Source organism: Cyanistes caeruleus, chromosome 11, assembly GCF_971803275.1.
Source record: "Cyanistes caeruleus chromosome 11, bCyaCae1.hap1.1, whole genome shotgun sequence".
Lineage (NCBI taxonomy): Eukaryota > Metazoa > Chordata > Aves > Passeriformes > Paridae > Cyanistes > Cyanistes caeruleus.
In genome coordinates, this window is record NC_141711.1 from 23,254,116 (window position 1) to 23,281,925 (window position 27,810).

Consider the following 27,810-nt stretch of genomic DNA (forward strand, 5'->3'; position numbering starts at 1 on the left):
GCTACTTGTTTTTCTTCCAGGACTTAGGGACATCACAGACACAGATGCCACCCTGCTGTACATACGTTTTACAGTTGTTGTGTTCAGGATAGAGGTTTTAGAGTTTGTTTAAGTTGTCTGTAAATACGTTTCATAGAGTTTTGTTAGATCTCTTCTCAGGTAAATAGGTTCTATAGTTTGTTGTTGTTGTTGTTGTTGTTGTTACCAATATTCTTACAGTGTAAATATGTGGTGTAGTTCATTCTTGTTCCTTTTCTTCTACAGATAAACAGTCTTTGATTTTCACACCCCAGTTCTCTTTGCATTTTCTTCGGGCACATTTGCAAAGCTGTGGGTTGTTTCGGGAACAATGTTTGCAGGATTCTAAAAAGAGTATCAAAACCGCTCTGCCACACTCTCAGCTGCTGCTGCTGCCCCAAAAAGCATTGGCTGGCTTTGCTCACACAATCACAGTTGTGGTGGCATTTCTACCACACCACAGGACAGCGATGTTTTCCCTCTTCTCCTGGAAATACCTACAGCACTTGTGGGTAGCAAGGCAAACATGAGCCTCTTTTAGTGGCCCTTGAAACTGGACATGTGAAATGAGGTACACAAAGCCACAGGCCAGCTGAACCTGGCATCTCTGAATGGGTCTTTACATTCTTCCCAGGAAGATGAATGGCAATCACTATTTTGGCAAGGATAGAAGTGCATCAGCTAGCAATTTGCTGTAGAAAATGTGCTTTCTGCTCCTCTCACAGCCAAAACTCCTTCCCATTTCTTGGAAGTCCTTCTTAGATAAGGACCGTGTTCAACTGAGTGACAGTGAAGCCAAATGGCAATGCCGCAATCAATTGTCCTGTACACAATCTCCTTCATCCACGTGGAAGGTTACTCACGGGCACACAAGAGGACGGAAGAAACCCAAATGCATCGTTGGACATAATAAAGTCAGACGTGTTGAGGGATGAAGAAATCTTGCAGAGATATGGAAAGCTGCCCTGAAAACCCAGTTCGGGGAGAGCCTGAGCTCTTTTGTGCTTCTAGGCCTGAAGATGCTCAGCAGCTTTCCCAGATGCTCAGCAGGCAGTAGGATTGTGCCTGAATCTGGCTCTGGAAATGCCAGTGCCTCAACTGAGAGCTGTGGCAATGATTTCCATTGCATGGAGAGGGGCCACAGTCCTGCAAGAGTTTTTCAGCAGAGCAAACAGCAGCCTGGAGGGTGGGCAATGCTGCATCTGGACCACTGCATGCTCATCCTTCACCACAATGCAGAGCTGCCATGGATCACTTTTTCCATTTCTCCTGTTGGATATGTTTTGGACAAGTTGTTCTAGGTGGCTTTGGATGGTGATCCAAGTAGGAAGCAGCCATTCTCCTGCTGTGATATCCTTACAACTAGTCCTAACTTCTCATTGCCTTTGGTTTGATTGGGGGTGTTTTATCTGTTTGTTTGATTGGTTTCTTTGGGTTGGTTTCTTTGCGTTTTTCTCTCTTTTGCTTGGAGTTTCTTTTCCTTTTTTAGAAATGACTGGTGAAGTTGGCACAACCAAACTCCAGAAAACGTAAAGCAGGCTTGACTTTCCAGAAATTGCTTTTGGCTGGCTTTAGCTGCATTCCCCAGGATCACGATCAGCAGTAGATATTTGCAGGTTTTGCTCTGCATCCTCAGCCTGCCCAGATGTTGTTCAGTGTTTCAGCAGTGGAGAAGACGATGGATATTTTGCTAAACCTCCTTTCAAACAACAAAACTTGGGTTAGCACGACAGAAAAGAAGAAAAGAAAATCTTCGCCAGTTAGAACAGAGCCAGAGTCCCACCATTTCCCCCTCCACTTTGCTTTCTTTTCTACATTTAGAGGTAAAGCTTCCATCTCCAAAAGCTTCCATCTCTCACTTCCTGATGTAGCCATTTGCTACCCTTTAGCCTTGACTGCCACGCATCGGACTGCTGTCCGTGTGGGGCTGGGGATGCTCAGCCTGGAAAGAGAAGGGGGCTGGCGAGGCCTCCCTGCAGCTCTAGGAAAGATGGGCACAGAGAGGAGAAGCCTTTCAACTGCAGGAGTGAGCTTGAAGTTGGATCTAATGAAGCTGCTCTTTTCCACTCCGGCTGCTGGGCCACTGGCCCAGGCTGTGCACAGAGGCTGGGGATGCTCCATCCTTGGCAACATCCAAGGCCAGCTGGGAGCGGGGCTCTGAGCAACCTATTCTGGGCGAAGATTGCTCCGCTTGGAACAAGATGGTCTTTAGGGTCCCTTCCAAGCCCAAGCACCCAGGGATTCCGTCATTCATTCTACGGTCTCCGTTGTCCACTTCAGCCTGGGCCTGAACTCCTGGCGGTGATGTCACAGTGCACGCTCCAGGCAGAACTTCCAGCATCCAGCAACGGCCACAACACAACCCTTGGCTCCTTGTGCCAGCACGCTCTTCATTCACCCTGCTCCAAGCCTACCCCTGTCACCTTGTTGCCACCTGCTCCCTGATTCCCCCAGCAGTCCCCAAAGCTCCCCATCGCTTGGATTTTGCTCTCCATCCCGTCAGGATGTCTGCATTTGTTCCAAAAGAGGTATGGTACTATTCCACGGAGGCGGACACCCCGCAGCTGCCTGGCTGGGCTGGAGCTCTGTGGGACAGGCTGGGAAATTTTGCTACCTCTGCAGGCTGGCACAGACGGAGAGGAGGAGACGGACGTCGATACACAGACTGATAGAGAAGAAGCCATGGAAGTGGACGGAGAGCATACTGGAGAGGAAGAGATGGATGTGAATATGTACGAGACAGAGGAAGAGATGGAGGTGGAAACGAAAGATTCTATTGAAGAGATGGATATTGATCTAAAAGACAAGGAGGAAGACATGGTCTTGGGATGAAGACCGATGCCAGCAGCAGAACAGGCAGGTGCTCCCCACAGGCAGAGTGGGGCCCCTGCTGCCAGCCTGGGGCCGGGCTGGGCACTCCCTGCTCAGGGACACGCTAGCCCATGCACTGGATTCTGCTGGCCATCCCTGGCCTGGCCTGGGCTTGCTGTGGGCCACACAAGCCCTGTTCCAGTGCCTGGGCCACAGCCCCCAGCCAGGCTCCCTTCTGGCAGCAGAGTCCCACTGGGCCAGTGTCCCAGCCCGGCAGCACATGGAACACCCTTCCGTGCCTGACTGCACTGACCGTGCTACTTGTTTTTCTTCCAGGACTTAGGGACATCACAGACACAGATGCCACCCTGCTGTACATACGTTTTACAGTTGTTGTGTTCAGGGTAGAGGTTTTAGAGTTTGTTTAAGTTGTCTGTAAATACGTTTCATAGAGTTTTGTTAGATCTCTTCTCAGGTAAATAGGTTCTATAGTTTGTTGTTGTTGTTGTTGTTGTTGTTGTTACCAATATTCTTACAGTGTAAATATGTGGTGTAGTTCATTCTTGTTCCTTTTCTTCTACAGATAAACAGTCTTTGATTTTCACACCCCAGTTCTCTTTGCATTTTCTTCGGGCACATTTGCAAAGCTGTGGGTTGTTTCAGGAACAATGCTTGCAGGACTCTAAAAAGAGTATCAAAACCGCTCTGCCACACTCTCAGCTGCTGCTGCTGCCTCAAAAAGCACTGGCTGTCTTTGCTCACAGAATCACAGTTGTGGTGGCATTTCTACCACACCACAGGACAGCGATGTTTTCCCTCTTCTCCTGGAAATACCTACAGCACTTGTGGGTAGCAAGGCAAACATGAGCCTCTTTTAGTGGCCCTTGAAATTGGACATGTGAAATGAGGTACACAAAGCCACAGGCCAGCTGAACCTGGCATCTCTGAATGGGTCTTTACATTCTTCCCAGGAAGATGAATGGCAATCACTATTTTGGCAGGGAGGAAAGTGCATCAGCTAGCAATTTGCTGTAGAAAATGTGCTTTCTGCTCCTCTCACAGCCAAAACTCCTACCCATTTCTTGGAAGTCCTTCTTAGATAAGGACCGTGTTCAACTGAGTGACAGTGAAGCCAAATGGCAATGCCGCAATCAATTGTCCTGTACACAATCTCCTTCATCCACGTGGAAGGTTACTCACGGGCACACAAGAGGACGGAAGAAACCCAAATGCATCGTTGGACATAATAAAGTCAGACGTGTTGAGGGATGAAGAAATCTTGCAGAGATATGGAAAGCTGCCCTGAAAACCCAGTTCGGGGAGAGCCTGAGCTCTTTTGTGCTTCTAGGCCTGAAGATGCTCAGCACCTTTCCCAGATGCTCAGCAGGCAGTAGGATTGTGCCTGAATCTGGCTCTGGAAATGCCAGTGCCTCAACTGAGAGCTGTGGCAATGATTTCCATTGCATGGAGAGGGGCCACAGTCCTGCAAGAGTCTTTCAGCAGAGCAAACAGCAGCCTGGAGGGTGGGCAATGCTGCATCTGGACCACTGCATGCTCATCCTTCACCACAATGCAGAGCTGCCATGGATCACTTTTTCCATTTCTCCTGTTGGATATGTTTTGGAGAAGTTGTTCTAGGTGGCTTTGGATGGTGATCCAAGTAGGAAGCAGCCATTCTCCTGCTGTGATATCCTTACAACTAGTCCTAACTTCTCATTGCCTTTGGTTTGATTGGGGGTGTTTTATCTGTTTGTTTGATTGGTTTCTTTGGGTTGGTTTCTTTGCGTTTTTCTCTCTTTTGCTTGGAGTTTCTTTTCCTTTTTTAGAAATGACTGGTGAAGTTGGCACAACCGAACTCCAGAAAACGTAAAGCAGGCTTGACTTTCCAGAAATTGCTTTTGGCTGGCTTTAGCTGCATTCCCCAGGATCACGATCAGCAGTAGATATTTGCAGGTTTTGCTCTGCATCCTCAGCCTGCCCAGATGTTGTTCAGTGTTTCAGCAGTGGAGAAGACGATGGATATTTTGCTAAACCTCCTTTCAAACAACAAAACTTGGGTTAGCACGACAGAAAAGAAGAAAAGAAAATCTTCGCCAGTTAGAACAGAGCCAGAGTCCCACCATTTCCCCCTCCACTTTGCTTTCTTTTCTACATTTAGAGGTAAAGCTTCCATCTCCAAAAGCTTCCATCTCTCACTTCCTGATGTAGCCATTTGCTACCCTTTAGCCTTGACTGCCACGCATCGGACTGCTGTCCGTGTGGGGCTGGGGATGCTCAGCCTGGAAAGAGAAGGGGGCTGGCGAGGCCTCCCTGCAGCTCTAGGAAAGATGGGCACAGAGAGGAGAAGCCTTTCAACTGCAGGAGTGAGCTTGAAGTTGGATCTAATGAAGCTGCTCTTTTCCACTCCGGCTGCTGGGCCACTGGCCCAGGCTGTGCACAGAGGCTGGGGATGCTCCATCCTTGGCAACATCCAAGGCCAGCTGGGAGCGGGGCTCTGAGCAACCTATTCTGGGCGAAGATTGCTCCGCTTGGAACAAGATGGTCTTTAGGGTCCCTTCCAAGCCCAAGCACCCAGGGATTCCATCATTCATTCTACGGTCTCCGTTGTCCTCTTCAGCCTGGGCCTGAACTCCTGGCGGTGATGTCACAGTGCACGCTCCAGCTAGAACTTCCAGCATCCAGCAACGGCCACAACACAACCCTTGGCTCCTTGTGCCAGCACGCTCTTCATTCACCCTGCTCCAAGCCTACCCCTGTCACCTTGTTGCCACCTGCTCCCTGATTCCCCCAGCAGTCCCCAAAGCTCCCCATCGCTTGGATTTTGCTCTCCATCCCTGCAGGATGTCTGCATTTGTTCCAAAAGAGGTATGGTACTATTCCACGGAGGCGGACACCCCGCAGCTGCCTGGCTGGGCTGGAGCTCTGTGGGACAGGCTGGGAAATTTTGCTGCCTCTGCAGGCTGGCACAGACGGAGAGGAGGAGACGGACGTCGATACACAGACTGATAGAGAAGAAGCCATGGAAGTGGACGGAGAGGATAGTGGAGAGGAAGAGAAGGATGCGGATATGTACGAGGCAGAGGAAGAGATGGAGGTGGAAACGAAAGATTCTATTGAAGAGATGGATATTGATCTAAAAGACAAGGAGGAAGACATGGTCTTGGGATGAAGACCGATGCCAGCAGCAGAACAGGCAGGTGCTCCCCACAGGCAGAGTGGGTCCCCTGCTGCCAGCCTGGGGCCGGGCTGGGCACTCCCTGCTCAGGGACACGCTAGCCCATGCACTGCATTCTGCTGGCCATCCCTGGCCTGGCCTGGGCTTGCTGTGGGCCACACAAGCCCTGTTCCAGTGCCTGGGCCACAGCCCCCAGCCAGGCTCCCTTCTGGCAGCAGAGTCCCACTGGGCCAGTGTCCCAGCCCGGCAGCACATGGAACACCCTTCCGTGCCTGACTGCACTGACCGTGCTACTTGTTTTTCTTCCAGGACTTAGGGACATCACAGACACAGATGCCACCCTGCTGTACATACATTTTACAGTTGTTGTGTTCAGGATAGAGGTTTTAGAGTTTGTTTAAGTTGTCTGTAAATACGTTTCATAGAGTTTTGTTAGATCTGTTCTCAGGTAAATAGGTTCTATAGTTTGTTGTTGTTGTTGTTGTTGTTGTTGTTACCAATATTCTTACAGTGTAAATATGTGGTGTAGTTCATTCTTGTTCCTTTTCTTCTACAGATAAACAGTCTTTGATTTTCACACCCCAGTTCTCTTTGCATTTTCTTCGGGCACATCTGCAAAGCTGTGGGTTGTTTCGGGAACAATGTTTGCAGGATTCTAAAAAGAGTATCAAAACCGCTCTGCCACACTCTCAGCTGCTGCTGCTGCCCCAAAAAGCACTGGCTGGCTTTGCTCACACAATCACAGTTGTGGTGGCATTTCTACCACACCACAGGACAGCGATGTTTTCCCTCTTCTCCTGGAAATACCTACAGCACTTGTGGGTAGCAAGGCAAACATGAGCCTCTTTTAGTGGCCCTTGAAACTGGACATGTGAAATGAGGTACACAAAGCCACAGGCCAGCTGAACCTGGCATCTCTGAATGGGTCTTTACATTCTTCCCAGGAAGATGAATGGCAATCACTATTTTGGCAGGGAGGAAAGTGCATCAGCTAGCAATTTGCTGTAGAAAATGTGCTTTCTGCTCCTCTCACAGCCAAAACTCCTACCCATTTCTTGGAAGTCCTTCTTAGATAAGGACCGTGTTCAACTGAGTGACAGTGAAGCCAAATGGCAATGCCGCAATCAATTGTCCTGTACACAGTCTCCTTCATCCACGTGGAAGGTTACTCACGGGCACACAAGAGGACGGAAGAAACCCAAATGCATCGTTGGACATAATAAAGTCAGACGTGTTGAGGGATGAAGAAATCTTGCAGAGATATGGAAAGCTGCCCTGAAAACCCAGTTTGGGGAGAGCCTGAGCTCTTTTGTGCTTCTAGGCCTGAAGATGCTCAGCAGCTTTCCCAGATGCTCAGCAGGCAGTAGGATTGTGCCTGAATCTGGCTCTGGAAATGCCAGTGCCTCAACTGAGAGCTGTGGCAATGATTTCCATTGCATGGAGAGGGGCCACAGTCCTGCAAGAGTCTTTCAGCAGAGCAAACAGCAGCCTGGAGGGTGGGCAGTGCTGCATCTGGACCACTGCATGCTCATCCTTCACCACAATGCAGAGCTGCCATGGATCACTTTTTCCATTTCTCCTGTTGGATATGTTTTGGAGAAGTTGTTCTAGGTGGCTTTGGATGGTGATCCAAGTAGGAAGCAGCCATTCGCCTGCTGTGATATCCTTACAACTAGTCCTAACTTCTCATTGCCTTTGGTTTGACTGGGGGTGTTTTATCTGTTTGTTTGATTGGTTTCTTTGGGTTGGTTTCTTTGTGTTTTTCTCTGTTTTGCTTGGAGTTTGTTTTCCTTTTTTAGAAATGACTGGTGAAGTTGGCACAACCAAACTCCAGAAAACGTAAGCCAGGCTTGACTTTCCAGAAATTGCTTTTGGCTGGCTTTAGCTGCATTCCCCAGGATCACGATCAGCAGTAGATATTTGCAGGTTTTGCTCTGCATCCTCAGCCTGCCCAGATGTTGTTCAGTGTTTCAGCAGTGGAGAAGACGATGGATATTTTGCTAAACCTCCTTTCAAACAACAAAACTTGGGTTAGCACGACAGAAAAGAAGAAAAGAAAATCTTCGCCAGTTAGAACAGAGCCAGAGTCCCACCATTTCCCCCTCCACTTTGCTTTCTTTTCTACATTTAGAGGTAAAGCTTCCATCTCCAAAAGCTTCCATCTCTCACTTCCTGATGTAGCCATTTGCTACCCTTTAGCCTTGACTGCCACGCATCGGACTGCTGTCCGTGTGGGGCTGGGGATGCTCAGCCTGGAAAGAGAAGGGGGCTGGCGAGGCCTCCCTGCAGCTCTAGGAAAGATGGGCACAGAGAGGAGAAGCCTTTCAACTGCAGGAGTGAGCTTGAAGTTGGATCTAATGAAGCTGCTCTTTTCCACTCCGGCTGCTGGGCCACTGGCCCAGGCTGTGCACAGAGGCTGGGGATGCTCCATCCTTGGCAACATCCAAGGCCAGCTGGGAGCGGGGCTCTGAGCAACCTATTCTGGGCGAAGATTGCTCCGCTTGGAACAAGATGGTCTTTAGGGTCCCTTCCAAGCCCAAGCACCTAGGGATTCCATCATTCATTCTACGGTCTCCGTTGTCCTCTTCAGCCTGGGCCTGAACTCCTGGCGGTGATGTCACAGTGCACGCTCCAGCTAGAACTTCCAGCATCCAGCAACGGCCACAACACAACCCTTGGCTCCTTGTGCCAGCACGCTCTTCATTCACCCTGCTCCAAGCCTACCCCTGTCACCTTGTTGCCACCTGCTCCCTGATTCCCCCAGCAGTCCCCAAAGCTCCCCATCGCTTGGATTTTGCTCTCCATCCCTGCAGGATGTCTGCATTTGTTCCAAAAGAGGTATGGTACTATTCCACGGAGGCGGACACCCCGCAGCTGCCTGGCTGGGCTGGAGCTCTGTGGGACAGGCTGGGAAATTTTGCTGCCTCTGCAGGCTGGCACAGACGGAGAGGAGGAGACGGACGTCGATACACAGACTGATAGAGAAGAAGCCATGGAAGTGGACGGAGAGGATAGTGGAGAGGAAGAGAAGGATGCGGATATGTACGAGACAGAGGAAGAGATGGAGGTGGAAACGAAAGATTCTATTGAAGAGATGGATATTGATCTAAAAGACAAGGAGGAAGACATGGTCTTGGGATGAAGACCGATGCCAGCAGCAGAACAGGCAGGTGCTCCCCACAGGCAGAGTGGGTCCCCTGCTGCCAGCCTGGGGCCGGGCTGGGCACTCCCTGCTCAGGGACACGCTAGCCCATGCACTGGATTCTGCTGGCCATCCCTGGCCTGGCCTGGGCTTGCTGTGGGCCACACAAGCCCTGTTCCAGTGCCTGGGCCACAGCCCCCAGCCAGGCTCCCTTCTGGCAGCAGAGTCCCACTGGGCCAGTGTCCCAGCCCGGCAGCACATGGAACACCCTTCCGTGCCTGACTGCACTGACCGTGCTACTTGTTTTTCTTCCAGGACTTAGGGACATCACAGACACAGATGCCACCCTGCTGTACATACATTTTACAGTTGTTGTGTTCAGGATAGAGGTTTTAGAGTTTGTTTAAGTTGTCTGTAAATACGTTTCATAGAGTTTTGTTAGATCTGTTCTCAGGTAAATAGGTTCTATAGTTTGTTGTTGTTGTTGTTGTTGTTGTTACCAATATTCTTACAGTGTAAATATGTGGTGTAGTTCATTCTTGTTCCTTTTCTTCTACAGATAAACAGTCTTTGATTTTCACACCCCAGTTCTCTTTGCATTTTCTTCGGGCACATTTGCAAAGCTGTGGGTTGTTTCGGGAACAATGTTTGCAGGACTCTAAAAAGAGTATCAAAACCGCTCTGCCACACTCTCAGCTGCTGCTGCTGCCCCAAAAAGCACTGGCTGTCTTTGCTCACACAATCACAGTTGTGGTGGCATTTCTACCACACCACAGGACAGCAATGTTTTCCCTCTTCTCCTGGAAATACCTACAGCACTTGTGGGTAGCAAGGCAAACATGAGCCTCTTTTAGTGGCCCTTGAAACTGGACATGTGAAATGAGGTACACAAAGCCACAGGCCAGCTGAACCTGGCATCTCTGAATGGGTCTTTACATTCTTCCCAGGAAGATGAATGGCAATCACTATTTTGGCAGGGAGGAAAGTGCATCAGCTAGCAATTTGCTGTAGAAAATGTGCTTTCTGCTCCTCTCACAGCCAAAACTCCTAGCCATTTCTTGGAAGTCCTTCTTAGATAAGGACCGTGTTCAACTGAGTGACAGTGAAGCCAAATGGCAATGCCGCAATCAATTGTCCTGTACACAGTCTCCTTCATCCACGTGGAAGGTTACTCACGGGCACACAAGAGGACGGAAGAAACCCAAATGCATCGTTGGACATAATAAAGTCAGACGTGTTGAGGGATGAAGAAATCTTGCAGAGATATGGAAAGCTGCCCTGAAAACCCAGTTCGGGGAGAGCCTGAGCTCTTTTGTGCTTCTAGGCCTGAAGATGCTCAGCACCTTTCCCAGATGCTCAGCAGGCAGTAGGATTGTGCCTGAATCTGGCTCTGGAAATGCCAGTGCCTCAACTGAGAGCTGTGGCAATGATTTCCATTGCATGGAGAGGGGCCACAGTCCTGCAAGAGTCTTTCAGCAGAGCAAACAGTAGCCTGGAGGGTGGGCAGTGCTGCATCTGGACCACTGCATGCTCATCCTTCACCACAATGCAGAGCTGCCATGGATCACTTTTTCCATTTCTCCTGTTGGATATGTTTTGGAGAAGTTGTTCTAGGTGGCTTTGGATGGTGATCCAAGTAGGAAGCAGCCATTCGCCTGCTGTGATATCCTTACAACTAGTCCTAACTTCTCATTGCCTTTGGTTTGACTGGGGGTGTTTTATCTGTTTGTTTGATTGGTTTCTTTGGGTTGGTTTCTTTGTGTTTTTCTCTCTTTTGCTTGGAGTTTCTTTTCCTTTTTTAGAAATGACTGGTGAAGTTGGCACAACCAAACTCCAGAAAACGTAAGCCAGGCTTGACTTTCCAGAAATTGCTTTTGGCTGGCTTTAGCTGCATTCCCCAGGATCACGATCAGCAGTAGATATTTGCAGGTTTTGCTCTGCATCCTCAGCCTGCCCAGATGTTGTTCAGTGTTTCAGCAGTGGAGAAGACGATGGATATTTTGCTAAACCTCCTTTCAAACAACAAAACTTGGGTTAGCACGACAGAAAAGAAGAGAAGAAAATCTTCGCCAGTTAGAACAGAGCCAGAGTCCCACCATTTCCCCCTCCACTTTGCTTTCTTTTCTACATTTAGAGGTAAAGCTTCCATCTCCAAAAGCTTCCATCTCTCACTTCCTGATGTAGCCATTTGCTACCCTTTAGCCTTGACTGCCACGCATCGGACTGCTGTCCGTGTGGGGCTGGGGATGCTCAGCCTGGAAAGAGAAGGGGGCTGGCGAGGCCTCCCTGCAGCTCTAGGAAAGATGGGCACAGAGAGGAGAAGCCTTTCAACTGCAGGAGTGAGCTTGAAGTTGGATCTAATGAAGCTGCTCTTTTCCACTCCGGCTGCTGGGCCACTGGCCCAGGCTGTGCACAGAGGCTGGGGATGCTCCATCCTTGGCAACATCCAAGGCCAGCTGGGAGCGGGGCTCTGAGCAACCTATTCTGGGCGAAGATTGCTCCGCTTGGAACAAGATGGTCTTTAGGGTCCCTTCCAAGCCCAAGCACCCAGGGATTCCATCATTCATTCTACGGTCTCCGTTGTCCTCTTCAGCCTGGGCCTGAACTCCTGGCGGTGATGTCACAGTGCACGCTCCAGCTAGAACTTCCAGCATCCAGCAACGGCCACAACACAACCCTTGGCTCCTTGTGCCAGCACGCTCTTCATTCACCCTGCTCCAAGCCTACCCCTGTCACCTTGTTGCCACCTGCTCCCTGATTCCCCCAGCAGTCCCCAAAGCTCCCCATCGCTTGGATTTTGCTCTCCATCCCTGCAGGATGTCTGCATTTGTTCCAAAAGAGGTATGGTACTATTCCACGGAGGCGGACACCCCGCAGCTGCCTGGCTGGGCTGGAGCTCTGTGGGACAGGCTGGGAAATTTTGCTGCCTCTGCAGGCTGGCACAGACGGAGAGGAGGAGACGGACGTCGATACACAGACTGATAGAGAAGAAGCCATGGAAGTGGACGGAGAGGATAGTGGAGAGGAAGAGAAGGATGCGGATATGTACGAGACAGAGGAAGAGATGGAGGTGGAAACGAAAGATTCTATTGAAGAGATGGATATTGATCTAAAAGACAAGGAGGAAGACATGGTCTTGGGATGAAGACCGATGCCAGCAGCAGAACAGGCAGGTGCTCCCCACAGGCAGAGTGGGTCCCCTGCTGCCAGCCTGGGGCCGGGCTGGGCACTCCCTGCTCAGGGACACGCTAGCCCATGCACTGGATTCTGCTGGCCATCCCTGGCCTGGCCTGGGCTTGCTGTGGGCCACACAAGCCCTGTTCCAGTGCCTGGGCCACAGCCCCCAGCCAGGCTCCCTTCTGGCAGCAGAGTCCCACTGGGCCAGTGTCCCAGCCCGGCAGCACATGGAACACCCTTCCGTGCCTGACTGCACTGACCGTGCTACTTGTTTTTCTTCCAGGACTTAGGGACATCACAGACACAGATGCCACCCTGCTGTACATACATTTTACAGTTGTTGTGTTCAGGATAGAGGTTTTAGAGTTTGTTTAAGTTGTCTGTAAATACGTTTCATAGAGTTTTGTTAGATCTGTTCTCAGGTAAATAGGTTCTATAGTTTGTTGTTGTTGTTGTTGTTGTTGTTACCAATATTCTTACAGTGTAAATATGTGGTGTAGTTCATTCTTGTTCCTTTTCTTCTACAGATAAACAGTCTTTGATTTTCACACCCCAGTTCTCTTTGCATTTTCTTCGGGCACATTTGCAAAGCTGTGGGTTGTTTCGGGAACAATGTTTGCAGGACTCTAAAAAGAGTATCAAAACCGCTCTGCCACACTCTCAGCTGCTGCTGCTGCCCCAAAAAGCACTGGCTGGCTTTGCTCACACAATCACAGTTGTGGTGGCATTTCTACCACACCACAGGACAGCGATGTTTTCCCTCTTCTCCTGGAAATACCTACAGCACTTGTGGGTAGCAAGGCAAACATGAGCCTCTTTTAGTGGCCCTTGAAACTGGACATGTGAAATGAGGTACACAAAGCCACAGGCCAGCTGAACCTGGCATCTCTGAATGGGTCTTTACATTCTTCCCAGGAAGATGAATGGCAATCACTATTTTGGCAGGGAGGAAAGTGCATCAGCTAGCAATTTGCTGTAGAAAATGTGCTTTCTGCTCCTCTCACAGCCAAAACTCCTACCCATTTCTTGGAAGTCCTTCTTAGATAAGGACCGTGTTCAACTGAGTGACAGTGAAGCCAAATGGCAATGCCGCAATCAATTGTCCTGTACACAGTCTCCTTCATCCACGTGGAAGGTTACTCACGGGCACACAAGAGGACGGAAGAAACCCAAATGCATCGTTGGACATAATGAAGTCAGACGTGTTGAGGGATGAAGAAATCTTGCAGAGATATGGAAAGCTGCCCTGAAAACCCAGTTTGGGGAGAGCCTGAGCTCTTTTGTGCTTCTAGGCCTGAAGATGCTCAGCACCTTTCCCAGATGCTCAGCAGGCAGTAGGATTGTGCCTGAATCTGGCTCTGGAAATGCCAGTGCCTCAACTGAGAGCTGTGGCAATGATTTCCATTGCATGGAGAGGGGCCACAGTCCTGCAAGAGTCTTTCAGCAGAGCAAACAGCAGCCTGGAGGCTGGGCAGTGCTGCATCTGGACCACTGCATGCTCATCCTTCACCACAATGCAGAGCTGCCATGGATCACTTTTTCCATTTCTCCTGTTGGATATGTTTTGGAGAAGTTGTTCTAGGTGGCTTTGGATGGTGATCCAAGTAGGAAGCAGCCATTCGCCTGCTGTGATATCCTTACAACTAGTCCTAACTTCTCATTGCCTTTGGTTTGACTGGGGGTGTTTTATCTGTTTGTTTGATTGGTTTCTTTGGGTTGGTTTCTTTGTGTTTTTCTCTGTTTTGCTTGGAGTTTCTTTTCCTTTTTTAGAAATGACTGGTGAAGTTGGCACAACCAAACTCCAGAAAACGTAAGCCAGGCTTGACTTTCCAGAAATTGCTTTTGGCTGGCTTTAGCTGCATTCCCCAGGATCACGATCAGCAGTAGATATTTGCAGGTTTTGCTCTGCATCCTCAGCCTGCCCAGATGTTGTTCAGTGTTTCAGCAGTGGAGAAGACGATGGATATTTTGCTAAACCTCCTTTCAAACAACAAAACTTGGGTTAGCACGACAGAAAAGAAGAAAAGAAAATCTTCGCCAGTTAGAACAGAGCCAGAGTCCCACCATTTCCCCCTCCACTTTGCTTTCTTTTCTACATTTAGAGGTAAAGCTTCCATCTCCAAAAGCTTCCATCTCTCACTTCCTGATGTAGCCATTTGCTACCCTTTAGCCTTGACTGCCACGCATCGGACTGCTGTCCGTGTGGGGCTGGGGATGCTCAGCCTGGAAAGAGAAGGGGGCTGGCGAGGCCTCCCTGCAGCTCTAGGAAAGATGGGCACAGAGAGGAGAAGCCTTTCAACTGCAGGAGTGAGCTTGAAGTTGGATCTAATGAAGCTGCTCTTTTCCACTCCGGCTGCTGGGCCACTGGCCCAGGCTGTGCACAGAGGCTGGGGATGCTCCATCCTTGGCAACATCCAAGGCCAGCTGGGAGCGGGGCTCTGAGCAACCTATTCTGGGCGAAGATTGCTCCGCTTGGAACAAGATGGTCTTTAGGGTCCCTTCCAAGCCCAAGCACCCAGGGATTCCATCATTCATTCTACGGTCTCCGTTGTCCTCTTCAGCCTGGGCCTGAACTCCTGGCGGTGATGTCACAGTGCACGCTCCAGCTAGAACTTCCAGCATCCAGCAACGGCCACAACACAACCCTTGGCTCCTTGTGCCAGCACGCTCTTCATTCACCCTGCTCCAAGCCTACCCCTGTCACCTTGTTGCCACCTGCTCCCTGATTCCCCCAGCAGTCCCCAAAGCTCCCCATCGCTTGGATTTTGCTCTCCATCCCTGCAGGATGTCTGCATTTGTTCCAAAAGAGGTATGGTACTATTCCACGGAGGCGGACACCCCGCAGCTGCCTGGCTGGGCTGGAGCTCTGTGGGACAGGCTGGGAAATTTTGCTGCCTCTGCAGGCTGGCACAGACGGAGAGGAGGAGACGGACGTCGATACACAGACTGATAGAGAAGAAGCCATGGAAGTGGACGGAGAGGATAGTGGAGAGGAAGAGAAGGATGCGGATATGTACGAGACAGAGGAAGAGATGGAGGTGGAAACGAAAGATTCTATTGAAGAGATGGATATTGATCTAAAAGACAAGGAGGAAGACATGGTCTTGGGATGAAGACCGATGCCAGCAGCAGAACAGGCAGGTGCTCCCCACAGGCAGAGTGGGTCCCCTGCTGCCAGCCTGGGGCCGGGCTGGGCACTCCCTGCTCAGGGACACGCTAGCCCATGCACTGCATTCTGCTGGCCATCCCTGGCCTGGCCTGGGCTTGCTGTGGGCCACACAAGCCCTGTTCCAGTGCCTGGGCCACAGCCCCCAGCCAGGCTCCCTTCTGGCAGCAGAGTCCCACTGGGCCAGTGTCCCAGCCCGGCAGCACATGGAACACCCTTCCGTGCCTGACTGCACTGACCGTGCTACTTGTTTTTCTTCCAGGACTTAGGGACATCACAGACACAGATGCCACCCTGCTGTACATACATTTTACAGTTGTTGTGTTCAGGATAGAGGTTTTAGAGTTTGTTTAAGTTGTCTGTAAATACGTTTCATAGAGTTTTGTTAGATCTGTTCTCAGGTAAATAGGTTCTATAGTTTGTTGTTGTTGTTGTTGTTGTTGTTGTTACCAATATTCTTACAGTGTAAATATGTGGTGTAGTTCATTCTTGTTCCTTTTCTTCTACAGATAAACAGTCTTTGATTTTCACACCCCAGTTCTCTTTGCATTTTCTTCGGGCACATCTGCAAAGCTGTGGGTTGTTTCGGGAACAATGTTTGCAGGACTCTAAAAAGAGTATCAAAACCGCTCTGCCACACTCTCAGCTGCTGCTGCTGCCCCAAAAAGCACTGGCTGGCTTTGCTCACACAATCACAGTTGTGGTGGCATTTCTACCACACCACAGGACAGCGATGTTTTCCCTCTTCTCCTGGAAATACCTACAGCACTTGTGGGTAGCAAGGCAAACATGAGCCTCTTTTAGTGGCCCTTGAAACTGGACATGTGAAATGAGGTACACAAAGCCACAGGCCAGCTGAACCTGGCATCTCTGAATGGGTCTTTACATTCTTCCCAGGAAGATGAATGGCAATCACTATTTTGGCAGGGAGGAAAGTGCATCAGCTAGCAATTTGCTGTAGAAAATGTGCTTTCTGCTCCTCTCACAGCCAAAACTCCTACCCATTTCTTGGAAGTCCTTCTTAGATAAGGACCGTGTTCAACTGAGTGACAGTGAAGCCAAATGGCAATGCCGCAATCAATTGTCCTGTACACAGTCTCCTTCATCCACGTGGAAGGTTACTCACGGGCACACAAGAGGACGGAAGAAACCCAAATGCATCGTTGGACATAATAAAGTCAGACGTGTTGAGGGATGAAGAAATCTTGCAGAGATATGGAAAGCTGCCCTGAAAACCCAGTTTGGGGAGAGCCTGAGCTCTTTTGTGCTTCTAGGCCTGAAGATGCTCAGCAGCTTTCCCAGATGCTCAGCAGGCAGTAGGATTGTGCCTGAATCTGGCTCTGGAAATGCCAGTGCCTCAACTGAGAGCTGTGGCAATGATTTCCATTGCATGGAGAGGGGCCACAGTCCTGCAAGAGTCTTTCAGCAGAGCAAACAGCAGCCTGGAGGGTGGGCAGTGCTGCATCTGGACCACTGCATGCTCATCCTTCACCACAATGCAGAGCTGCCATGGATCACTTTTTCCATTTCTCCTGTTGGATATGTTTTGGAGAAGTTGTTCTAGGTGGCTTTGGATGGTGATCCAAGTAGGAAGCAGCCATTCGCCTGCTGTGATATCCTTACAACTAGTCCTAACTTCTCATTGCCTTTGGTTTGACTGGGGGTGTTTTATCTGTTTGTTTGATTGGTTTCTTTGGGTTGGTTTCTTTGTGTTTTTCTCTGTTTTGCTTGGAGTTTGTTTTCCTTTTTTAGAAATGACTGGTGAAGTTGGCACAACCAAACTCCAGAAAACGTAAGCCAGGCTTGACTTTCCAGAAATTGCTTTTGGCTGGCTTTAGCTGCATTCCCCAGGATCACGATCAGCAGTAGATATTTGCAGGTTTTGCTCTGCATCCTCAGCCTGCCCAGATGTTGTTCAGTGTTTCAGCAGTGGAGAAGACGATGGATATTTTGCTAAACCTCCTTTCAAACAACAAAACTTGGGTTAGCACGACAGAAAAGAAGAGAAGAAAATCTTCGCCAGTTAGAACAGAGCCAGAGTCCCACCATTTCCCCCTCCACTTTGCTTTCTTTTCTACATTTAGAGGTAAAGCTTCCATCTCCAAAAGCTTCCATCTCTCACTTCCTGATGTAGCCATTTGCTACCCTTTAGCCTTGACTGCCACGCATCGGACTGCTGTCCGTGTGGGGCTGGGGATGCTCAGCCTGGAAAGAGAAGGGGGCTGGCGAGGCCTCCCTGCAGCTCTAGGAAAGATGGGCACAGAGAGGAGAAGCCTTTCAACTGCAGGAGTGAGCTTGAAGTTGGATCTAATGAAGCTGCTCTTTTCCACTCCGGCTGCTGGGCCACTGGCCCAGGCTGTGCACAGAGGCTGGGGATGCTCCATCCTTGGCAACATCCAAGGCCAGCTGGGAGCGGGGCTCTGAGCAACCTATTCTGGGCGAAGATTGCTCCGCTTGGAACAAGATGGTCTTTAGGGTCCCTTCCAAGCCCAAGCACCCAGGGATTCCATCATTCATTCTACGGTCTCCGTTGTCCTCTTCAGCCTGGGCCTGAACTCCTGGCGGTGATGTCACAGTGCACGCTCCAGCTAGAACTTCCAGCATCCAGCAACGGCCACAACACAACCCTTGGCTCCTTGTGCCAGCACGCTCTTCATTCACCCTGCTCCAAGCCTACCCCTGTCACCTTGTTGCCACCTGCTCCCTGATTCCCCCAGCAGTCCCCAAAGCTCCCCATCGCTTGGATTTTGCTCTCCATCCCTGCAGGATGTCTGCATTTGTTCCAAAAGAGGTATGGTACTATTCCACGGAGGCGGACACCCCGCAGCTGCCTGGCTGGGCTGGAGCTCTGTGGGACAGGCTGGGAAATTTTGCTGCCTCTGCAGGCTGGCACAGACGGAGAGGAGGAGACGGACGTCGATACACAGACTGATAGAGAAGAAGCCATGGAAGTGGACGGAGAGGATAGTGGAGAGGAAGAGAAGGATGCGGATATGTACGAGACAGAGGAAGAGATGGAGGTGGAAACGAAAGATTCTATTGAAGAGATGGATATTGATCTAAAAGACAAGGAGGAAGACATGGTCTTGGGATGAAGACCGATGCCAGCAGCAGAACAGGCAGGTGCTCCCCACAGGCAGAGTGGGTCCCCTGCTGCCAGCCTGGGGCCGGGCTGGGCACTCCCTGCTCAGGGACACGCTAGCCCATGCACTGGATTCTGCTGGCCATCCCTGGCCTGGCCTGGGCTTGCTGTGGGCCACACAAGCCCTGTTCCAGTGCCTGGGCCACAGCCCCCAGCCAGGCTCCCTTCTGGCAGCAGAGTCCCACTGGGCCAGTGTCCCAGCCCGGCAGCACATGGAACACCCTTCCGTGCCTGACTGCACTGACCGTGCTACTTGTTTTTCTTCCAGGACTTAGGGACATCACAGACACAGATGCCACCCTGCTGTACATACATTTTACAGTTGTTGTGTTCAGGATAGAGGTTTTAGAGTTTGTTTAAGTTGTCTGTAAATACGTTTCATAGAGTTTTGTTAGATCTGTTCTCAGGTAAATAGGTTCTATAGTTTGTTGTTGTTGTTGTTGTTGTTGTTACCAATATTCTTACAGTGTAAATATGTGGTGTAGTTCATTCTTGTTCCTTTTCTTCTACAGATAAACAGTCTTTGATTTTCACACCCCAGTTCTCTTTGCATTTTCTTCGGGCACATTTGCAAAGCTGTGGGTTGTTTCGGGAACAATGTTTGCAGGACTCTAAAAAGAGTATCAAAACCGCTCTGCCACACTCTCAGCTGCTGCTGCTGCCCCAAAAAGCACTGGCTGTCTTTGCTCACACAATCACAGTTGTGGTGGCATTTCTACCACACCACAGGACAGCAATGTTTTCCCTCTTCTCCTGGAAATACCTACAGCACTTGTGGGTAGCAAGGCAAACATGAGCCTCTTTTAGTGGCCCTTGAAACTGGACATGTGAAATGAGGTACACAAAGCCACAGGCCAGCTGAACCTGGCATCTCTGAATGGGTCTTTACATTCTTCCCAGGAAGATGAATGGCAATCACTATTTTGGCAGGGAGGAAAGTGCATCAGCTAGCAATTTGCTGTAGAAAATGTGCTTTCTGCTCCTCTCACAGCCAAAACTCCTAGCCATTTCTTGGAAGTCCTTCTTAGATAAGGACCGTGTTCAACTGAGTGACAGTGAAGCCAAATGGCAATGCCGCAATCAATTGTCCTGTACACAGTCTCCTTCATCCACGTGGAAGGTTACTCACGGGCACACAAGAGGACGGAAGAAACCCAAATGCATCGTTGGACATAATAAAGTCAGACGTGTTGAGGGATGAAGAAATCTTGCAGAGATATGGAAAGCTGCCCTGAAAACCCAGTTTGGGGAGAGCCTGAGCTCTTTTGTGCTTCTAGGCCTGAAGATGCTCAGCACCTTTCCCAGATGCTCAGCAGGCAGTAGGATTGTGCCTGAATCTGGCTCTGGAAATGCCAGTGCCTCAACTGAGAGCTGTGGCAATGATTTCCATTGCATGGAGAGGGGCCACAGTCCTGCAAGAGTCTTTCAGCAGAGCAAACAGTAGCCTGGAGGGTGGGCAGTGCTGCATCTGGACCACTGCATGCTCATCCTTCACCACAATGCAGAGCTGCCATGGATCACTTTTTCCATTTCTCCTGTTGGATATGTTTTGGAGAAGTTGTTCTAGGTGGCTTTGGATGGTGATCCAAGTAGGAAGCAGCCATTCGCCTGCTGTGATATCCTTACAACTAGTCCTAACTTCTCATTGCCTTTGGTTTGACTGGGGGTGTTTTATCTGTTTGTTTGATTGGTTTCTTTGGGTTGGTTTCTTTGTGTTTTTCTCTCTTTTGCTTGGAGTTTCTTTTCCTTTTTTAGAAATGACTGGTGAAGTTGGCACAACCAAACTCCAGAAAACGTAAGCCAGGCTTGACTTTCCAGAAATTGCTTTTGGCTGGCTTTAGCTGCATTCCCCAGGATCACGATCAGCAGTAGATATTTGCAGGTTTTGCTCTGCATCCTCAGCCTGCCCAGATGTTGTTCAGTGTTTCAGCAGTGGAGAAGACGATGGATATTTTGCTAAACCTCCTTTCAAACAACAAAACTTGGGTTAGCACGACAGAAAAGAAGAGAAGAAAATCTTCGCCAGTTAGAACAGAGCCAGAGTCCCACCATTTCCCCCTCCACTTTGCTTTCTTTTCTACATTTAGAGGTAAAGCTTCCATCTCCAAAAGCTTCCATCTCTCACTTCCTGATGTAGCCATTTGCTACCCTTTAGCCTTGACTGCCACGCATCGGACTGCTGTCCGTGTGGGGCTGGGGATGCTCAGCCTGGAAAGAGAAGGGGGCTGGCGAGGCCTCCCTGCAGCTCTAGGAAAGATGGGCACAGAGAGGAGAAGCCTTTCAACTGCAGGAGTGAGCTTGAAGTTGGATCTAATGAAGCTGCTCTTTTCCACTCCGGCTGCTGGGCCACTGGCCCAGGCTGTGCACAGAGGCTGGGGATGCTCCATCCTTGGCAACATCCAAGGCCAGCTGGGAGCGGGGCTCTGAGCAACCTATTCTGGGCGAAGATTGCTCCGCTTGGAACAAGATGGTCTTTAGGGTCCCTTCCAAGCCCAAGCACCCAGGGATTCCATCATTCATTCTACGGTCTCCGTTGTCCTCTTCAGCCTGGGCCTGAACTCCTGGCGGTGATGTCACAGTGCACGCTCCAGCTAGAACTTCCAGCATCCAGCAACGGCCACAACACAACCCTTGGCTCCTTGTGCCAGCACGCTCTTCATTCACCCTGCTCCAAGCCTACCCCTGTCACCTTGTTGCCACCTGCTCCCTGATTCCCCCAGCAGTCCCCAAAGCTCCCCATCGCTTGGATTTTGCTCTCCATCCCTGCAGGATGTCTGCATTTGTTCCAAAAGAGGTATGGTACTATTCCACGGAGGCGGACACCCCGCAGCTGCCTGGCTGGGCTGGAGCTCTGTGGGACAGGCTGGGAAATTTTGCTGCCTCTGCAGGCTGGCACAGACGGAGAGGAGGAGACGGACGTCGATACACAGACTGATAGAGAAGAAGCCATGGAAGTGGACGGAGAGGATAGTGGAGAGGAAGAGAAGGATGCGGATATGTACGAGACAGAGGAAGAGATGGAGGTGGAAACGAAAGATTCTATTGAAGAGATGGATATTGATCTAAAAGACAAGGAGGAAGACATGGTCTTGGGATGAAGACCGATGCCAGCAGCAGAACAGGCAGGTGCTCCCCACAGGCAGAGTGGGTCCCCTGCTGCCAGCCTGGGGCCGGGCTGGGCACTCCCTGCTCAGGGACACGCTAGCCCATGCACTGGATTCTGCTGGCCATCCCTGGCCTGGCCTGGGCTTGCTGTGGGCCACACAAGCCCTGTTCCAGTGCCTGGGCCACAGCCCCCAGCCAGGCTCCCTTCTGGCAGCAGAGTCCCACTGGGCCAGTGTCCCAGCCCGGCAGCACATGGAACACCCTTCCGTGCCTGACTGCACTGACCGTGCTACTTGTTTTTCTTCCAGGACTTAGGGACATCACAGACACAGATGCCACCCTGCTGTACATACATTTTACAGTTGTTGTGTTCAGGATAGAGGTTTTAGAGTTTGTTTAAGTTGTCTGTAAATACGTTTCATAGAGTTTTGTTAGATCTCTTCTCAGGTAAATAGGTTCTATAGTTTGTTGTTGTTGTTGTTGTTGTTGTTACCAATATTCTTACAGTGTAAATATGTGGTGTAGTTCATTCTTGTTCCTTTTCTTCTACAGATAAACAGTCTTTGATTTTCACACCCCAGTTCTCTTTGCATTTTCTTCGGGCACATTTGCAAAGCTGTGGGTTGTTTCGGGAACAATGTTTGCAGGACTCTAAAAAGAGTATCAAAACCGCTCTGCCACACTCTCAGCTGCTGCTGCTGCCCCAAAAAGCACTGGCTGGCTTTGCTCACACAATCACAGTTGTGGTGGCATTTCTACCACACCACAGGACAGCGATGTTTTCCCTCTTCTCCTGGAAATACCTACAGCACTTGTGGGTAGCAAGGCAAACATGAGCCTCTTTTAGTGGCCCTTGAAACTGGACATGTGAAATGAGGTACACAAAGCCACAGGCCAGCTGAACCTGGCATCTCTGAATGGGTCTTTACATTCTTCCCAGGAAGATGAATGGCAATCACTATTTTGGCAGGGAGGAAAGTGCATCAGCTAGCAATTTGCTGTAGAAAATGTGCTTTCTGCTCCTCTCACAGCCAAAACTCCTACCCATTTCTTGGAAGTCCTTCTTAGATAAGGACCGTGTTCAACTGAGTGACAGTGAAGCCAAATGGCAATGCCGCAATCAATTGTCCTGTACACAGTCTCCTTCATCCACGTGGAAGGTTACTCACGGGCACACAAGAGGACGGAAGAAACCCAAATGCATCGTTGGACATAATGAAGTCAGACGTGTTGAGGGATGAAGAAATCTTGCAGAGATATGGAAAGCTGCCCTGAAAACCCAGTTCGGGGAGAGCCTGAGCTCTTTTGTGCTTCTAGGCCTGAAGATGCTCAGCACCTTTCCCAGATGCTCAGCAGGCAGTAGGATTGTGCCTGAATCTGGCTCTGGAAATGCCAGTGCCTCAACTGAGAGCTGTGGCAATGATTTCCATTGCATGGAGAGGGGCCACAGTCCTGCAAGAGTCTTTCAGCAGAGCAAACAGCAGCCTGGAGGCTGGGCAGTGCTGCATCTGGACCACTGCATGCTCATCCTTCACCACAATGCAGAGCTGCCATGGATCACTTTTTCCATTTCTCCTGTTGGATATGTTTTGGAGAAGTTGTTCTAGGTGGCTTTGGATGGTGATCCAAGTAGGAAGCAGCCATTCGCCTGCTGTGATATCCTTACAACTAGTCCTAACTTCTCATTGCCTTTGGTTTGACTGGGGGTGTTTTATCTGTTTGTTTGATTGGTTTCTTTGGGTTGGTTTCTTTGTGTTTTTCTCTGTTTTGCTTGGAGTTTCTTTTCCTTTTTTAGAAATGACTGGTGAAGTTGGCACAACCAAACTCCAGAAAACGTAAGCCAGGCTTGACTTTCCAGAAATTGCTTTTGGCTGGCTTTAGCTGCATTCCCCAGGATCACGATCAGCAGTAGATATTTGCAGGTTTTGCTCTGCATCCTCAGCCTGCCCAGATGTTGTTCAGTGTTTCAGCAGTGGAGAAGACGATGGATATTTTGCTAAACCTCCTTTCAAACAACAAAACTTGGGTTAGCACGACAGAAAAGAAGAAAAGAAAATCTTCGCCAGTTAGAACAGAGCCAGAGTCCCACCATTTCCCCCTCCACTTTGCTTTCTTTTCTACATTTAGAGGTAAAGCTTCCATCTCCAAAAGCTTCCATCTCTCACTTCCTGATGTAGCCATTTGCTACCCTTTAGCCTTGACTGCCACGCATCGGACTGCTGTCCGTGTGGGGCTGGGGATGCTCAGCCTGGAAAGAGAAGGGGGCTGGCGAGGCCTCCCTGCAGCTCTAGGAAAGATGGGCACAGAGAGGAGAAGCCTTTCAACTGCAGGAGTGAGCTTGAAGTTGGATCTAATGAAGCTGCTCTTTTCCACTCCGGCTGCTGGGCCACTGGCCCAGGCTGTGCACAGAGGCTGGGGATGCTCCATCCTTGGCAACATCCAAGGCCAGCTGGGAGCGGGGCTCTGAGCAACCTATTCTGGGCGAAGATTGCTCCGCTTGGAACAAGATGGTCTTTAGGGTCCCTTCCAAGCCCAAGCACCCAGGGATTCCATCATTCATTCTACGGTCTCCGTTGTCCTCTTCAGCCTGGGCCTGAACTCCTGGCGGTGATGTCACAGTGCACGCTCCAGCTAGAACTTCCAGCATCCAGCAACGGCCACAACACAACCCTTGGCTCCTTGTGCCAGCACGCTCTTCATTCACCCTGCTCCAAGCCTACCCCTGTCACCTTGTTGCCACCTGCTCCCTGATTCCCCCAGCAGTCCCCAAAGCTCCCCATCGCTTGGATTTTGCTCTCCATCCCTGCAGGATGTCTGCATTTGTTCCAAAAGAGGTATGGTACTATTCCACGGAGGCGGACACCCCGCAGCTGCCTGGCTGGGCTGGAGCTCTGTGGGACAGGCTGGGAAATTTTGCTGCCTCTGCAGGCTGGCACAGACGGAGAGGAGGAGACGGACGTCGATACACAGACTGATAGAGAAGAAGCCATGGAAGTGGACGGAGAGGATAGTGGAGAGGAAGAGAAGGATGCGGATATGTACGAGACAGAGGAAGAGATGGAGGTGGAAACGAAAGATTCTATTGAAGAGATGGATATTGATCTAAAAGACAAGGAGGAAGACATGGTCTTGGGATGAAGACCGATGCCAGCAGCAGAACAGGCAGGTGCTCCCCACAGGCAGAGTGGGTCCCCTGCTGCCAGCCTGGGGCCGGGCTGGGCACTCCCTGCTCAGGGACACGCTAGCCCATGCACTGCATTCTGCTGGCCATCCCTGGCCTGGCCTGGGCTTGCTGTGGGCCACACAAGCCCTGTTCCAGTGCCTGGGCCACAGCCCCCAGCCAGGCTCCCTTCTGGCAGCAGAGTCCCACTGGGCCAGTGTCCCAGCCCGGCAGCACATGGAACACCCTTCCGTGCCTGACTGCACTGACCGTGCTACTTGTTTTTCTTCCAGGACTTAGGGACATCACAGACACAGATGCCACCCTGCTGTACATACATTTTACAGTTGTTGTGTTCAGGATAGAGGTTTTAGAGTTTGTTTAAGTTGTCTGTAAATACGTTTCATAGAGTTTTGTTAGATCTCTTCTCAGGTAAATAGGTTCTATAGTTTGTTGTTGTTGTTGTTGTTGTTGTTACCAATATTCTTACAGTGTAAATATGTGGTGTAGTTCATTCTTGTTCCTTTTCTTCTACAGATAAACAGTCTTTGATTTTCACACCCCAGTTCTCTTTGCATTTTCTTCGGGCACATTTGCAAAGCTGTGGGTTGTTTCGGGAACAATGTTTGCAGGACTCTAAAAAGAGTATCAAAACCGCTCTGCCACACTCTCAGCTGCTGCTGCTGCCCCAAAAAGCACTGGCTGGCTTTGCTCACACAATCACAGTTGTGGTGGCATTTCTACCACACCACAGGACAGCGATGTTTTCCCTCTTCTCCTGGAAATACCTACAGCACTTGTGGGTAGCAAGGCAAACATGAGCCTCTTTTAGTGGCCCTTGAAACTGGACATGTGAAATGAGGTACACAAAGCCACAGGCCAGCTGAACCTGGCATCTCTGAATGGGTCTTTACATTCTTCCCAGGAAGATGAATGGCAATCACTATTTTGGCAGGGAGGAAAGTGCATCAGCTAGCAATTTGCTGTAGAAAATGTGCTTTCTGCTCCTCTCACAGCCAAAACTCCTACCCATTTCTTGGAAGTCCTTCTTAGATAAGGACCGTGTTCAACTGAGTGACAGTGAAGCCAAATGGCAATGCCGCAATCAATTGTCCTGTACACAGTCTCCTTCATCCACGTGGAAGGTTACTCACGGGCACACAAGAGGACGGAAGAAACCCAAATGCATCGTTGGACATAATGAAGTCAGACGTGTTGAGGGATGAAGAAATCTTGCAGAGATATGGAAAGCTGCCCTGAAAACCCAGTTCGGGGAGAGCCTGAGCTCTTTTGTGCTTCTAGGCCTGAAGATGCTCAGCACCTTTCCCAGATGCTCAGCAGGCAGTAGGATTGTGCCTGAATCTGGCTCTGGAAATGCCAGTGCCTCAACTGAGAGCTGTGGCAATGATTTCCATTGCATGGAGAGGGGCCACAGTCCTGCAAGAGTCTTTCAGCAGAGCAAACAGCAGCCTGGAGGGTGGGCAGTGCTGCATCTGGACCACTGCATGCTCATCCTTCACCACAATGCAGAGCTGCCATGGATCACTTTTTCCATTTCTCCTGTTGGATATGTTTTGGAGAAGTTGTTCTAGGTGGCTTTGGATGGTGATCCAAGTAGGAAGCAGCCATTCGCCTGCTGTGATATCCTTACAACTAGTCCTAACTTCTCATTGCCTTTGGTTTGACTGGGGGTGTTTTATCTGTTTGTTTGATTGGTTTCTTTGGGTTGGTTTCTTTGTGTTTTTCTCTGTTTTGCTTGGAGTTTCTTTTCCTTTTTTAGAAATGACTGGTGAAGTTGGCACAACCAAACTCCAGAAAACGTAAGCCAGGCTTGACTTTCCAGAAATTGCTTTTGGCTGGCTTTAGCTGCATTCCCCAGGATCACGATCAGCAGTAGATATTTGCAGGTTTTGCTCTGCATCCTCAGCCTGCCCAGGTGTTGTTCAGTGTTTCAGCAGTGGAGAAGACGATGGATATTTTGCTAAACCTCCTTTCAAACAACAAAACTTGGGTTAGCACGACAGAAAAGAAGAAAAGAAAATCTTCGCCAGTTAGAACAGAGCCAGAGTCCCACCATTTCCCCCTCCACTTTGCTTTCTTTTCTACATTTAGAGGTAAAGCTTCCATCTCCAAAAGCTTCCATCTCTCACTTCCTGATGTAGCCATTTGCTACCCTTTAGCCTTGACTGCCACGCATCGGACTGCTGTCCGTGTGGGGCTGGGGATGCTCAGCCTGGAAAGAGAAGGGGGCTGGCGAGGCCTCCCTGCAGCTCTAGGAAAGATGGGCACAGAGAGGAGAAGCCTTTCAACTGCAGGAGTGAGCTTGAAGTTGGATCTAATGAAGCTGCTCTTTTCCACTCCGGCTGCTGGGCCACTGGCCCAGGCTGTGCACAGAGGCTGGGGATGCTCCATCCTTGGCAACATCCAAGGCCAGCTGGGAGCGGGGCTCTGAGCAACCTATTCTGGGCGAAGATTGCTCCGCTTGGAACAAGATGGTCTTTAGGGTCCCTTCCAAGCCCAAGCACCCAGGGATTCCATCATTCATTCTACGGTCTCCGTTGTCCTCTTCAGCCTGGGCCTGAACTCCTGGCGGTGATGTCACAGTGCACGCTCCAGCTAGAACTTCCAGCATCCAGCAACGGCCACAACACAACCCTTGGCTCCTTGTGCCAGCACGCTCTTCATTCACCCTGCTCCAAGCCTACCCCTGTCACCTTGTTGCCACCTGCTCCCTGATTCCCCCAGCAGTCCCCAAAGCTCCCCATCGCTTGGATTTTGCTCTCCATCCCTGCAGGATGTCTGCATTTGTTCCAAAAGAGGTATGGTACTATTCCACGGAGGCGGACACCCCGCAGCTGCCTGGCTGGGCTGGAGCTCTGTGGGACAGGCTGGGAAATTTTGCTGCCTCTGCAGG

At 50.2% G+C, this 27,810-nt stretch overlaps 2 long non-coding RNA genes across 2 annotated transcripts in view; both read left to right on the top strand.

Moving 5' to 3' along the window:
- The window catches only part of LOC147651152 (uncharacterized), a 31,408-nt gene that overhangs the window by 1,306 nt on the left and 2,292 nt on the right, over positions 1 to 27,810 (top strand). Inside the window, exons 3-5 of the long non-coding RNA XR_015274830.1 lie at positions 21 to 2,546; positions 2,641 to 2,874; positions 3,166 to 3,368. This is a non-coding gene — a long non-coding RNA (uncharacterized LOC147651152). The remainder of the gene's footprint in view (positions 1 to 20; positions 2,547 to 2,640; positions 2,875 to 3,165; positions 3,369 to 27,810) is intronic.
- On the top strand, positions 19,439 to 26,969 carry LOC147651153 (uncharacterized). Its single transcript, XR_015274831.1, has 4 exons — positions 19,439 to 21,425; positions 21,520 to 24,570; positions 24,665 to 24,898; positions 25,190 to 26,969. It is a non-coding gene; the product is annotated as an uncharacterized LOC147651153 (long non-coding RNA).